We start from the raw sequence: 14,514 nt of genomic DNA, 5'->3' as shown, positions 1-14,514 counted from the left end.
CCCACTCCAGTATTCTTGCTTAGGAAGTCCAATGGACAGAGGAGCCTGGCATGCTACAGTACATGGGGTCTCAAAGAGTCAGGCACAACTGAGGACACACACAGTAGGTTTGTCATAGCTTGCCTTCCAAGGAGCAAGCGTCTTTTAATTTTATGATGGCAGTCACCATCCACAGTGATTTTGGAGTCCAGGGAAATAAAGTCTGTCACTGCTTCCACTTTTTCCCCTTCTATTTGTCATGAAGTGATGGGACCAGATGCTGTGATCTTGGATTTTTTAATGTTGAGTTTCAACCAGCATTGTCACTCTCCTCTTTCACCCTCATCAAGAAGCTCTTTAGTTCCATATATATATATATATATATATATATATATATATTCTAATATGAATTTAAAATCTTTTATAAAATCGGCTGATATTTTAGAAAAATTCTTGGTGTTGATGCCGGAGAATCGGAGACAGTCCCTGTGGAGTCGCAGCTCTTCCAGCCACCTGACAATGTCATCTCACTTAGTAGAACAGCTGCTGCCCCTGTACAACAACAATAATAACTGAGGAAGGTGAACAGTCTTTGCCACTGCCTGCTGGCCTCAACAGTTCCTGGGTGGAGCTGCCCATGAACAGCAGCAATGGCAATGAGAAGAATGGGGGGGCTAGAGCTTGTACCCTCCTCGTCCTCCATCCACAATGGGGACATGGAGAAGATTCTTTTGGATGCACAGAATGAATCCAGAAAGAGCAGTTCAAGAGACAGTTCTCACTGCGACAGCCCTTCCCCACAAGAAGATGGGCAGATCATGCTTGATGTGGAAATGCGCACCAGCAAGGTCCATAGCTCTCAGTCAGAAGAAGTTGCAGGAGAGAAAGAGGTGGATGCTCTGAAGAAAAGTGTAGATTGGGTGTCCGATTGGTCCAATAGACCTGAAAATATTTCACCCAAGGAGTTCTACTTTAGGCACCCTAAACGTTCTGTTTCCTTAAGCATGAGGAAAAGTGAAGCCAGGAAGAAAGGGGGGATCTTCTCCACAGAGTTTCTTAAGGTGTTCATTCCCTCTCTCTTCCTCTCCCATGTTTTGGCTTTGGGGGTAGGTATCTACATTGCAAAATGACTAAGCATGCCTTCTGCCAGCACCTACTGAGGGAAGAGAAGAGCCCCTGGGCGAGCCTGTGACTTGTGAAGTGGTGTCTTGTCACAGTAGTTTATTTGAACTTGAGACCATTGTAAGCATGTCCCAATCTCCACCCTCTTTTTAAACATATCCAAGTTCCAGTAACTCTCAAATTCAGTATTTTATTCCAACTCTATTGAGGCATTTTACTAACCTCATTCCCTTTTTGGCCTGTAAAACACTTCTGCTGCTGCTACTGCTGCTAAGTCACTTCAGTTGTGTCCGACCCTGTGCAACCCCATAGACAGCAGCCCACCAGGCTCCCATCCCTGGGATTCTCCAGGCAAGAACACTGGAGTGGGTTGCCATTTCCTTCTCCAATGCATGAAAGTGAAAAGTGAAAGTGAAGTCACTCAGTCGTGTCCGACTCTTAGCGACCCCATGGACTGCAGCCCACTAGGCTCCTCTGTCCATGGGATTTTCCAGGCAAGAGTACTGGAGTGCGGTGCCATTGCCTTCTCCATAAAACACTTCAGAAATTCCTGATAAGAGTTTACTGTTGTTTAGAAATTTGTAAGGGCTTCTTTTCCACAAACGCCACCAGCAGATTTAACTTTGTCAAGAATGCTGTTGTCTCCTCTCAGTACCACCAGACCTAGACCTGCACCATTCATGGTATAAATCTTACTCTTGCAAGATAACTCCCACCTGTCTCTTCAAATGAGACCAGGTTGCAAATGATATGAAAGCTACATGTTGTTTTGTTTTTTAAGACAAAGGGATGCTTGAATTTATAGTTATGAAAAAAGAAAACAAAAACAAATAAAACAGACAAAATACAACACAAGGAAAAAAAATATCCTGGGCAATAAAAAGTTATTTTAAACCAAAAAAAGAAAAATAAAAATTCTTTACAATGAATATATAGTATTTTTGTAATCAACTAGATGATATCCAAAGCTCTGGTCTTGGAGGGGAGCCCATAGTATCACCAAAACTAAAATATGGGCTAAATATGGGTATTAACATTGGGGTATGGAGCCAAGAGTCCAGGTTCTACGTGATGAGAAAAAACATAAGTTGATTTGACAACAATGCATATAGTGGTGGTGAGTGATTCTGAATAAGTGCATAGAGAGAAAGGAATCCACCCCTTCAGCATGAGCAAAGCCAAGCCTTCCCAAGGTTATCTGGGTGCCTGACAAGTTCTGTGGTATGCGTGAGGTGGGAGACAAGCTCCATGACTTGGGTCCTGGTCCATTGCTCCTGAATTGTGGTTGGGAGGCCAGTAAAGTTAGCCTTCTGTATGTGTGGTTTCTTCATCCTAACTGTGTATTGAAAATGTTTTGGGGAAAAAAAATTCCAGAAAGTTCCAAAAAGCAAAATTTGAATTTACCATGCACTGGCAACTATTTACATAGAATTGACATTATATTATATATTATAATTAATCTAGAGATGATTTAAAGCATACAGGAATATGTGCATAGGTTATATGCAAATACTGAGCCATTTTATATAAGGGATTTGAGCATCCATTTGGTGGGGATGGGGTTGTCCTGGATCCAATCCTCACACAAGCTGAGGGACATCTGTACTCAGTTTCGTGGTCTGAGGTTGTTGGGGTGGCTCAGGGTTGGGGAGTGGCAGGTTAGGTCTTGATGGGCCAAATGCAGGCCCCTTCCTTGGATTACTGGACCGTTCTCAACAGGTGACACTCTAGAGTTATAAATCTATCTGCAGCACTCCTGTCCTGGCATGCAGTGTTATATTCATGAAATATAACAGCTGGGAAGGCTGCATAGTGCTCCAATGGGAAACTGGTTGGTGAAGAAGCATCACTTTGGTTAAAGGAGAACCTGAGAATATTCATCTGCCTCCTCAAGCCCAGACTAGCTGTGAGTCCTGTTAGTTTTGCCTTGAGTAAAGCTACTTGGTCCCATCACTGCCTTTTTCCTCACAGTGCTTTTGTCCCAGGAATAAGAAAAATGGTGCTTCTTCCATATTCCCCAGGTGCTTGATGGAAAGCACTGGAGGCTGCCAAACATGCTGGGTTCCCCCTTTTCCTCTGTGTGTATGTGTGTGTGTGTGTGTGTGTGTGTATGTGTGTGTGTGTATGTATGAGAAAGAGAGAAAGAGGGAGAGAAAGAAAGAAAGAGTAATAAACACAAAAGAGCCAGCAAAATTGATATGTAGGCCAGAAAGCCAAGATTAAAAAAATTACTATGAATGAGACACCATGATTTATGGGATTAGAGGCAGCTATCAAAGCTGAAATACAAATTTAGGAATCTAAAGTTAAGGAAACAAGAGAAAATTGGTGGGAAACAATCTCGATTACCAGAAATCTAAAGGACAGATACTAGCAATTGTTATTTTAGACATCTGTTTTTGGTGTTAGTTATATGAGCATATACCTCTTTGTTAATTAGCTGTATCTTTATAGCTGTGTTATGTTAGGCAATTACTTGACCTGTTTCTTTTCCCAACTCTACCAAAATTTTACAAGAAATGGAGTGTCATCAGATAAAATAATTGACCATAAAGGTACATCCATCATTTTGCCTTTCTCACCATTGAAAAGTGCCTCTGTGCATCAGAAAAGAAAGATATTAAGGCCCCAGCTTGTTTTTCTGTTTAGATGAGGAATATCATGTCTTTGTGTAATTGGCTTTGTTTTGAAACATAGATTTTTTTCAGGCCAGATTTTTTCTCTGACCCAATTTTTCCCTCTCTTCTGTCACTTGGCTTATTTAAAATATGAAACTGGGAATCAGGCACTTGAGGCCTCATGATGATTGTGTCAGTGATTTGGTATGTGATCTTGGCCAACATACTTAACAAATGAGGCACAGAAAGGTTAAATGGGGTTCGAAGGACTGTAAATACTGACCTGCCTCATTATGATATTATTTAGGTCTAGTACATTTTTTTAACCAAAAACCAAAGCAAATCAATTTAAAGCAAAGCACACAATTTTTTTCTACATTTTTTTCTACTCCCTGTCCCTTTCTTACTCCCTGCTCCCCTCCTTTCCCATATCTGTTGATTGAGTCCAGAGTAGAGATGGTCCCTTTCAGGATGTCTCTCATCCCTCTTTGTCTGGGCTCTTAAGCAATCCAGCAGCATCTTTTGGGTGTGCTTTTGGGTATTTGGTCTTTGCAAATGGGGAGAGAGTTCTATTTGGGGAAACATAAAAATTTGTTTTGAATCATATGGCCCATGCAAATCAATACTGAGGATGTTGAGGGATCTAGGCTTAACCTCAGTTCCATCCATGATTAACTGTGCACTCAGGCCCCATTTGAGAGGTAATAGAAGGGAAAGCTGGGGTCACCAATCTGTCTGGGAAAAACAAACTTACTTGCTAGAAAGCCCAATAGAGGACATTGTGCTTGAAGCCATCTGAGAAACCCTATGACCACAAGCATCAATTTGTTCTTGCCCCTGTCAAAGGCTCAGTGGTAAAGAACCCAACTGCCAATACAGGAGATATGGGTTCAATTTCTGGGCCGGGAAGATCCTCTGGAGAAGGAAATGGTAACCCACTCCAGTATTCTTGCCTGCAGAGGAGCTTGGTGGGCTACAGTCCATGAAGTTGCAAAAGTCAGACATGACTTAGTGACTAAACAACAGTCAATAAAATAACTACTAAGTTGTTTACCTACTGTATAGCTCATACGTATATCATGTATATTAGATTAAAAATGATAAGGGCAGTCATGTCTTTTAATTTCTTGGAAATATAATTTCAAAGCATAATCATAATAAAACAGGGCTTTATAATATCGATTTGAGGATCTGGTGATATAGACTGTGATTCCTGCTAATGCAGTCTGTAATAGTCAGGACTCCAAATGGCTCTTTTTAAATTCTCATTTCTGTGTTTGCATGTGAGCATGCTAAGTTGCTTCAGTTGTATCTGACTCTTTGTGACCCCATGGACTATAGCCTGCCAGGCTCCTCTGTCAATGGGATTCTCCAGGCAAGAATACTGGATTGGGTTGCCATGCCCTCCTCTAGGGGATCTTCCAGACCCAGGGATCGAACCCACATCTCTTATGTCTCCTGCATTGGCAGGCGGGTCCTTTACCACTAGTGCCACCTTGGAAACCCCAATTTCTAGGTGTAGCTATAACCAAATTTGCTAGTAGGACTATATTAGTATCTTCTGAATTGTATCGAATGGGTAAACTACTTTAAAATACTTCTGGGTTCGATCCCTGGGTTGGGAAGATCCCCTGGAGAAGGAAATGGCAACCCACTCCAGTATTCTTGCCTAGAAAATTCCATGGACAGAGGAGCTTGGTGGGCTACAGTCCATGGGGTTGCACAGAGTCAGACATGACTTAGTGACTAAACAACAACTTAGAATACATAAATCTACACTAGAGTATATTGGTTCAGTTGCAAATAAAAGAATAATTCCTCTCTCAACCATACATGCTGGAAAACTTGCCCTTCTTGACACCTTTTCCTTTCCTTTGCTCTCCTTCTCAATCTTATGACATTTTTTTTTTTTGGAGGCACCATGCAGTTTGTAGGATCTTAGTTCCCAGACCAGGGATCAAACCTGAGTCGTTGGCAGTGAAAGCATGAGTCCTAACCACTGGACCACCAGGGAATTCCCTCTCCTTTGCAATCTTATAGATTTCACCTTCTGTGGTAGACCTTGCCAATTAGCTCCCAAATCCATTCTTCCCTTTTTTTTTTTTAAATAAGAGAAACTGGACTTTTAGCTGGACACATGTTCATTCAGTTTTCCTTGTATGTGTCCATGTGACTAAGTTCTGGCTGATGAGGTAAACGTGGGTGTGTTGTGTGATCATTTCAGGAAGTCGAAAAGGTAGAGATAACACATTTCTTCTCTTCTTCCTCCAGCACACAGTCTGGAACAAGGATGTTATGGCTAGAATTCTAGCATTCATTTTCATACTCCTGGCAGAATGTATACAACTAGGAGTCTTGATTCCTGAAGATTTCCTGGTGCTGTCATGCTAGTCCTGGCCTGCCTACTTCTGAAGCTCTTATTTAAGCCACCCTTGTTCTGTTGTGGAATGCACAGAAGAAATAGTTTTCAGGACAAAGATAATGAGTTTGATTTGGGTTATGTGAAATATGAAGCATTGGCAGGTCACTCAGGGAGAAATGTAGTAGAGTCAGGGCTGTGGAGAGATGGTAGGACTGAATGAAACCATGCAGCTTTCTCTGCTTCTGTTCTCCTCCTATCTGGTATAGCTGTTAAAATCCAGAGGAAATAGCATTAGAGCTACTTTGGAAAATGTTGTCTTATACTACAAGGCCAGTGAGCATCTAACTGGTCTTTCAGTCACTCCCAGTTCTTGCCTTTTGAAAGTATTTTATACATTTTTCTCAAGGAACTCCTTTTTTTAAAAAAAGAAAACTTCTTTAAAAAATAATTAGTTTTTTTGGGGGCCACACTGCATGGTGTGTGGAATCTTAGCTTCCTGACCAAGGATTGAACCCATGCCCCCTGCACTGGAAGCATGGAGTCTTAACCCCAGGACCACTCGGGAAGTCCTCCAAGGTAACTTCTTGAAACTATTTTGACCTGTGCCTACTGACTAGAGTTTGATTTACTTATGGTGACACTCATGGCCCTCCACAATCTGGACTGAATCTACTTTCCCAATTTGTTTTCATTGTGTCTTTTCATGCACCCCAAGCTTTTGTCAGACTGATGTTGACAGTTTGTCCAAATAGACTCTCTGTCCTATTTATGCTCCACAATTTTCTCTATTATGCCTTTGTACACACTCAGGATCACCTCTAGCCCATTTTGGTATGAAGTAGGAAAAGATGTCTCTTCCTCAGACACTTACTTCCATCTGTCAAAAAATTGTTGTTGTGTACTGATTGGTAGAAAATGACATTTTCCTGTGATCTAGTAGAAAATTTTTGTAATGAATGTACAAATCACTCACCTTTGAAGTAACAAAGTTATTAAAATATGAACATTTTCAACTAATAGGGGTGTTAACAAGGTGGACAGTGCCCTCTTAGGTGTAGCACTTTTGCAGCATGCAGTCTGAAGAACCATGAGGGAGGCCCTGCTTGTATTGTTTCCTCCACCTGCAATTCTACCCACCACCATCTTCGCATGTCCAAGGGCTACTCAAATGCCACTATCACAAAGCTTTTCCTAATTCTTCAAGGTGAAAGTAAATCTCCTCTCATCCTGAAAACCAGGGAAGGCAATGGCAACCCACTCCAGTACTCTTGCCTAGAAAATCCCATGGACAGAGGAGCCTGGTAGGCTGCAGTCCGTGGGGTCTCGAAGAGTCGGACATGACTGAGCAACTTCATTTTCATGCATTGGAGAAGGAAATGGCAACCCACTCCAGTGTTCTTGCCTGGAGAATCCCAGGGACAGGGGAGCCTGGTGGGCTGCTGTCTGTGGGGTCGCACAGAGTCGAACATGACTGAAGCGACTTAGCAGCAGCAGCAGCATCCTGAAAACGCAGTATGTTTTATCTTGACCTCTCTTAGGGTATTTATTACTTTCTAATAGTATTCTGTTTATGTTGGTGTCTCCTCACTCTACTAGACTTAATGCTCTTTGGGGACAGGATGCATTTATGATTTACTTTTTAACTTCATAATACTTGGCAGAGTATCTTATAATTAGGGTTACCATATGTCTCAATTTGCTTGGCCAATCTGGTTTATGTCTAATGCTCTGACATAAGCATTAATAGTGATCCCCTTTCATACTCAAAATGTCCCAGTTAGAATGACAAGTTGTATAGTCACTCTGCATGCGTGCTGAGTAGCTTCAGTCATGTCCAACTCTGCCACGCTATGGACTTCAGCCCACCAGGCTCTGTCCCATGGGATTCTCCAAGTGAGAATACTGGAGTGGGTTGCCATTTCCTCCTCCAGGGGATCTTCCCAACTCAGGGATCAAACCCACATCTCCTGCTGACTCCTGCATTGCAGGCAGATTCTTTACTGCTGAGCCACCAGGGAAGCCCAAAGTCACTCTACATATGTGGTATTCATTCAGTAAGTAATTAATGAATTAAGACATGAATAAATGACAGTGATTGAGGAGCCATTCACATAGAGAAGATAAGTGAATATGTGCAGTTGGTAAGTTCATCAAAATAGAGAGAATACGAAAGATAAGGGCCAAGGACAGGGCCAATGTGGAATGTTTACATTGAAGGGATAGAGGAAGAGTCAACCAAGGATTCAAAGCAAAAGAAGTTGGGACTTCCCTGGTAGTCCAGTGGCTAAAACTCCACACTCTCAATGCAAGAGAGCTGAGTTTGATCCCTGGTCAAGGCAATAGATCCCATGTGCTGCAAATAATACCATATATATTTAAGAAGGAAGAAAATAGATAGGAGAAAAATCAGGGTCATGTAACAGAAGCCATAAAGAGAGTTTTAGGAGGGATGAAGTGGTCAGCATTGGTAAAAGCTGTGGCTAGATCAAGTAAGGTGAGTTTTAAGGAAAAGCCAGCCAATCTGCCAGTTATTAGGCCATTGCTGACTTTCAAGACAGCAGTTTCAATAGAGTGTCGTTGAGGTGGGGTGGAAGCTTGGTTGTGAGGAGTTAGTGGTGTGAAAGGAGTCAGTAAGCATTGACTACATTTGTGAGAAGTTTGACTTGTGAAAGGAAGGTGATTGATAGGGTGGTAACTTGGGTCCAAGTCAGAGGAGCTCTGAGTGGGTTTATAGACTGTAGGGAAGGAGCCATTAAAATAGCTGATGGAACAATTTCTTCCTGGGGTGGAGAGGGAATGAGATCAAGTGTCCAAATAGACAGCATAGCCTAGGCAAAAAAAAAAAAAAAAAGATGTGGTTTTCTTTGAGACTCAAGCATTGTGGTGCAGGCAAAAGCACCATGCATCATGCAGTTTGAAGAAAAGGGGAATGAAGGAGCCTACACGGCCAGTCTTTGTGGTGAAGTGGGAGATCATCTTTGAGAGGACAGACAGCTGGGGTAGGACTGGGGACTGGGGAGCAGTGGAAACAGTTTGGATTTTGAACAACTGTTCTAAGAAATTCTCTAGGGAGTCAACAAGAGGCCTGCCAAGCTGCAGTGCAAGCCCAGCTGACGTTCAACTTCCCAGAGTGAGTGAGATAATTTATTTCCATAGAATCCAGAGAAAATGTATTTCTCAAGCTTATTATCAAAGTAGGCTTTTTGTTTCCACCAGGAAGAGAATAAAGGAAAACACGCTGGCAGTTTACAATGTGACAGAGGGTTATGAGCATTTAGTCTTTCCCAAAAGTCTGTTGTTGCTCAGCCATCTGGAAGACTTATAGCACCCCAAGTGAAAGCGAATGCTCCTACAGGTTGTTTGTGGGCAGTTAAGAACAGAGACCTAAAGTCAAGCATCTTCTATTTTCAGAGCTACTCCGGGATAAACCTTGAGTTGCTATGCCCAGTTCTGAGCAACGGCAAACACTGACATTTCTGTGAGATGGAGCATGAAGTTGCAAATAGCCTCTGCAATAAAACCCACTTTAACCAGGCAAAACCTTTAAGCTTACAAGCGGCCTGTTAAATCTACCAAAGACCAAATGTCAGGAGTTGCCCTTTAAAGCCCAAGTAAATGACCACTGTACTCGTGGCTTAAAATGAGAAAAGTTAAACATCTCACATGCCCACAGGTAATCTTTCCAAATGTCGTTTCATCATATATTCATAGTTATTACCGTGTTCTTGAAGGAGGTTAACATTTGGAGACAACTGTTTGGCCAAAGTGTTAGGCGTTATTTTCTTGAAAACAGAGTTTGCTTCCTTTGTTTCAGTGGGGAATCAAGGTGGCATTGGTCCAACAGCACAGCTGCCCAAGTGCATAAACAAGTGACTCCAATTCTTTTTCATCCACCTCTCTAACCAAAGTGTACAATTTACGCATATGCACTTGATTAAGGCTACTTTCGTGTTTGTGTTGCCAGGCTCTTCCAGAGACACGCATCTGAGAGGTGAGCAGTAAACCAGAATACAGATCTTAAGACATCTATACATAAGGCACCATAAGCAATTTCACTTAGATGCCTGTAAATTACTCACAGTTTCCCTCTTTTGTTTACTCAGTGAAAGGACTGTTTATTAAGCACCACCTGCATTAAATTAAATGAGTATTCATTTCCTTTGGAAATAATTAGCTTGTTGTTTATGCATCATTTTCTTTTCTCACCAATTGTGGTACCATTTCAGGGGCACTATGGTGGGGGGGAGGGTAATAGCATCTCTCCATCTCAAGAGGAGTATGGCTCTCTCACTTCAGCCTGAAAGAGTTCCCTTTACTAGCTCTGCCACGTACTTCTTTTTTTAAAATTTATTTTAATTGGAGGCTAATTACTTTACAATATTGTGGTGGTTTTTTTGCCATATATTCACATGAATCAGCCATGGGTGTACATGTGTTCCCCATCCTCACCCTCCTTCCCACCTCCCTCCCCATCCCATCCCACAGGGTCATCCCAGTGCACCAGCCCTGAGCACCCTGTCTCATGCATTGAACCTGGACTGGTGATCTATTTCCCATATGATAATATACATCTTTCAATGCTATTCTCTTAAATCATCCCACCCTCACCTTCTCCCAGAGAGTCCAAAAGTCTGTTCTTTACATCTGTGTCTCTTTTGCTGTCTTGCATATAGGGTCATTGTTACCATCTTTCTAAATTCCATATATATGTATTAATATACTGAATTAGTGTTTCTTTTTGTTTTGTTTTTTTTTTTAGTTTTCTTCTTCAGTGTTCCCCCCCGCCTTGGTTTTATTTATTTATTTATTTTTACTTTACAATATTGTATTGGTTTTGCCATACATTGACATGAATCTGCCATGGGTGTACATGTGTTCCCCATCCTGAACCCCACTCCCACCTCCCTCCCCATACCATCCCTCTGGGTCATCCCAGTGCACCAGCCCCAAGCACCCTGTATCATGCATTGAACCTGGACTGGCGATTCGTTTCACATATGATAATATACATGTTTCAATGCCATTCTCCCATACCATCGCACCCTCACCCTCTCCTACAGAGTCCAAAAGACTGTTCTATACATTTGTGTCTCTTTTGCTGTCTCATATACAGGGTTATCATTACCATTTTTCTAAATTCCATATATATGCATTAGTATACTGTGTTAGTGTTTTCCTTTCTGGCTTACTTCACTCTGTATAATAGGCTCCAGTTTCATCCACCTCATTAGAACTGATACAAATGCATTCTTTTTAATGGCTGAGTAATATTCCATTGTGTACATGTACCTCAGCTTTCTTATCCATTCATCTGCTGATGGACATCTGTGTTGCTTCCATGTCCTGGCTATTGTAAACAGTGCTGTGATGAATATTGGGGTATGCGTGTCTCTTTCAATTCTGGTTTCCTTGGTGCATATACCCAGCAGTGGGATTTCTGGGTCATATGGCAGTTCTATTTCCATTTTTTTAAGGAATCTCCACACTGTTCTCCAAAGTGGCTGTACTAGTTTGCATTCCCACCAACAGTGTAAGAGGGTTCTCTTTTCTCCACATCCTCTCCAGCATTTATTGCTTGTAGACTTTTGGATCACAGCCATTCTGACTGGCATGAAATGGTACCTCATTGTGGTTTTGATTTGCATTTCTCTGATAATGAGTGATGTTGAGCATCTTTTCATGTGTTTGTAAGCCATCTGTATGTCTTCTTTGGAGAAATATCTGTTTAGTTCTTTGGCCCATTTTTTGACTGGGTCATTTATTTTTCTGGAATTGAGCTGCAGGTATATTTTTGAGATTAATTCTTTGTCTGTTGCTTTGTTTGCTATTATTTTCTCCCATTCTGAAGGCTGTCTTTTTACCTTGTTTATAGTTTCCTTTGTTGTGCAGAAGCTTTTAATTTTAATTAGGTCCATTTGTTTATTTTTGCTTTTATTTCCAATATTCTGGGAGGTGGGTCATAGAAGATCCTGCTGTGGTTTATGTCGGAGAGTGTTTTGCTTATGTTTTCCTCTAGAAGTTTTATAGTTTCTGGTCTTACTTTTAGATCTTTAATCCATTTTGAGTTTATTCTTGTGTATGGTGTTAGAAAGTGTTCTAGTGTCATTCTTTTACAAGTGGTTGACCAGTTTTCCCAGCATCACTTGTTAAAAGAGATTGTCTTTTCTCCATTGTATATTCTTGCCTCCTTTCTCAAAGATAAGGTGTCCATAAGTGCATGGATTTATCTATGGACTTTCTATTTTGTTCCATTGATCTATATTTCTGTCTTTGTGCCAGTACCATACTGTCTTGATGATTGTGGCTTTGTAGTACAGCCTGAAGTCAGGCAGGTTGATTCCTCCAGTTCCATTCTTCTTTCTCAAGATTGCTTTGGCTATTCGAGGTTTTTTGTATTTCTATACAAACTGTGAAATTATTTGTTCTAGGTCTGTGAAAAATACCGTTGGTAGCTTGATAGGGATTGCATTGAATCTATAGATTGCTTTGGGTAGAGTACTCACTTTCACTATAGTGATTCTTCCGATCCATGAACACAGTATATTTCTCCATCTATTTGTGTCCTCTTTAATTTCTTTCACCATTGTTTTATAGTTCTCTATATAAGGTCTTTAGTTTCTTTAGGTAGGTATATTTCTAAGTATTTTATTCTTTTCATTGCAATGGTAAATGGAATTGTTTCCTTAATTTCACTTTCTGTTTTCTCATTGTTAGTGTATAGGAATGATCCTGCAACTTTACTATATTCATTGATTAGCTCTAGTAATTTTCTGGTGGAGTCTTTAGGGTTTTCTATGTAGAGGATCATGTCATCTGCTAACAGTGAGACTTTTACTTCTTTTCCAATCTGGATTCCTTTTATTTCTTTTTCTGCCCTGATTACTGTGGCCAAAACTTCCAAAACTATGTTGAATAGTAGTGGTGAGAGTGGACACCCTTGTCTTGTTCCTGACTTTAGGGGAAATGCTTTCAATTTTTCACCATTGAGGATAATGTTTGCTGTGGGTTTGTCATATATAGCTTTTATTATGTTGAGGTATGTTCCTTCTATTCCTGCTTTCTGGAGAGTTTTTATTATAAATGGATGTTAAATTTTGTCAAAGGCTTTCTCTGCATCTATTGAGATAATCATATGGTTTTTATCTTTCAATTTGTTAATGTGTTGTATTACATTGATTGATTTGCAGATATTAAAGAATCCTTGCATCCCTGGGATAAAGACTTGTTCATGATGTATGATCTTTTTAATATATTATTGGATTCTGTTTGCTAGAATTTCACTAAGGATTTTTGCATCTATGTTCATCAGTGATATTGGCCTGTAGTTTTCTTTTTTTGTGGCATCTTTATCAGGTTTCGGTATTAGGGTGACGGTGGCCTCATAGAATGAGTTTGAAAGTTTACCTTCCTCTGCAATTTTCTGGTAGAGTTCGAGTAGCATAGGTGTTGGCTCTTCTCTCAATTTTTGGTAGAATTCAGCTGTGAGGCCGTCTGGTCCTAGGCTTTTGTTTGCTGGAAGATTTCTGATTACAGTTTAAATTTCTGTGCTTGTGATGGGTCTGTTAAGATTTTCTATTTCTTCCTGGTTCAATTTTAGAAAGTTGTATTTTTCTAACAGTTTGTCCATTTCTTCCAAGTTGTCCATTTTATTTGCATATAATTGCTGATAGTAGTGTCTTATGATCCTTTGTATTTCTGTGTTGTCTGTTGTTATTTCTCCATTTTCATTTCTAATTTTGTTGATTTGATTTTTCTCCCTTTGTTTCTTGATGAGTCTGGCTAATGGTTTGTCATTTTTATTTATCTTCTTAAAGAACTGGCATTTGGCTTTGTTGATTTTTGCTGTGGTCTCTTTTTTTTCTTTTGCATTTATTTCTGCCCTAATTTTTTAAGATTTCTTTCCTTCTGCTAACCCTGGGATTCTTCATTTCTTCCTTTTCTAGTTGCTTTAGGTGTAGAGTTAGGTTATTTATTTGACTTTTTTCTTGTTTCTTGAGGTAAGCCTGTATTGCTATGAACCTTCCCCTTAGCACTGCTTTTACAGTGTCCTATAGGTTTTGGGTTGTGTTTTTATTTTCATTCATTTTAATGCATATTTTAATTTCTGTTTTGATTTCTTCTGTGATTTGTTGGTTATTCAGCAGCATGTTGTTCAGCCTCCATATGTTGGAATTTTAAATAGTTTTTCTCCTGTAATTAACATCTAATCTTACTGCATTGTGGTCAGAAAAGATGCTTGGAATGATTTCAATTTTTTTGAATTTACCAAGGCTAGATTTATGGCCCAGGATGTGATCTATCCTGGAGAAGGTTCCATGTGCACTTGAGAAAAAGGTGAAATTCGTTGTTTTGGGATGAAATGTCCTATCGATATCAATTATGTCTAACTGGTCCATTATATCATTTAAAGTTTGTGTTCCCTTGTTAATTTTC

The 14,514-nt window shown here is 40.3% G+C and overlaps 1 pseudogene; it reads left to right on the top strand.

The window, feature by feature from the left end:
- Positions 1 to 498: 498 nt before the first annotated feature.
- Positions 499 to 1,139, top strand: LOC120881429 (annotated as a pseudogene).
- Positions 1,140 to 14,514: the final 13,375 nt, after the last annotated feature.

Source organism: Oryx dammah, unplaced genomic scaffold (assembly GCF_014754425.2).
Source record: "Oryx dammah isolate SB20612 unplaced genomic scaffold, SCBI_Odam_1.1 HiC_scaffold_23, whole genome shotgun sequence".
Classification (NCBI taxonomy): Eukaryota; Metazoa; Chordata; class Mammalia; order Artiodactyla; family Bovidae; genus Oryx; species Oryx dammah.
The sequence above is the reverse complement of the archived record's forward strand: the minus strand, read 5'-3'. Positions and strand labels throughout refer to the sequence as shown.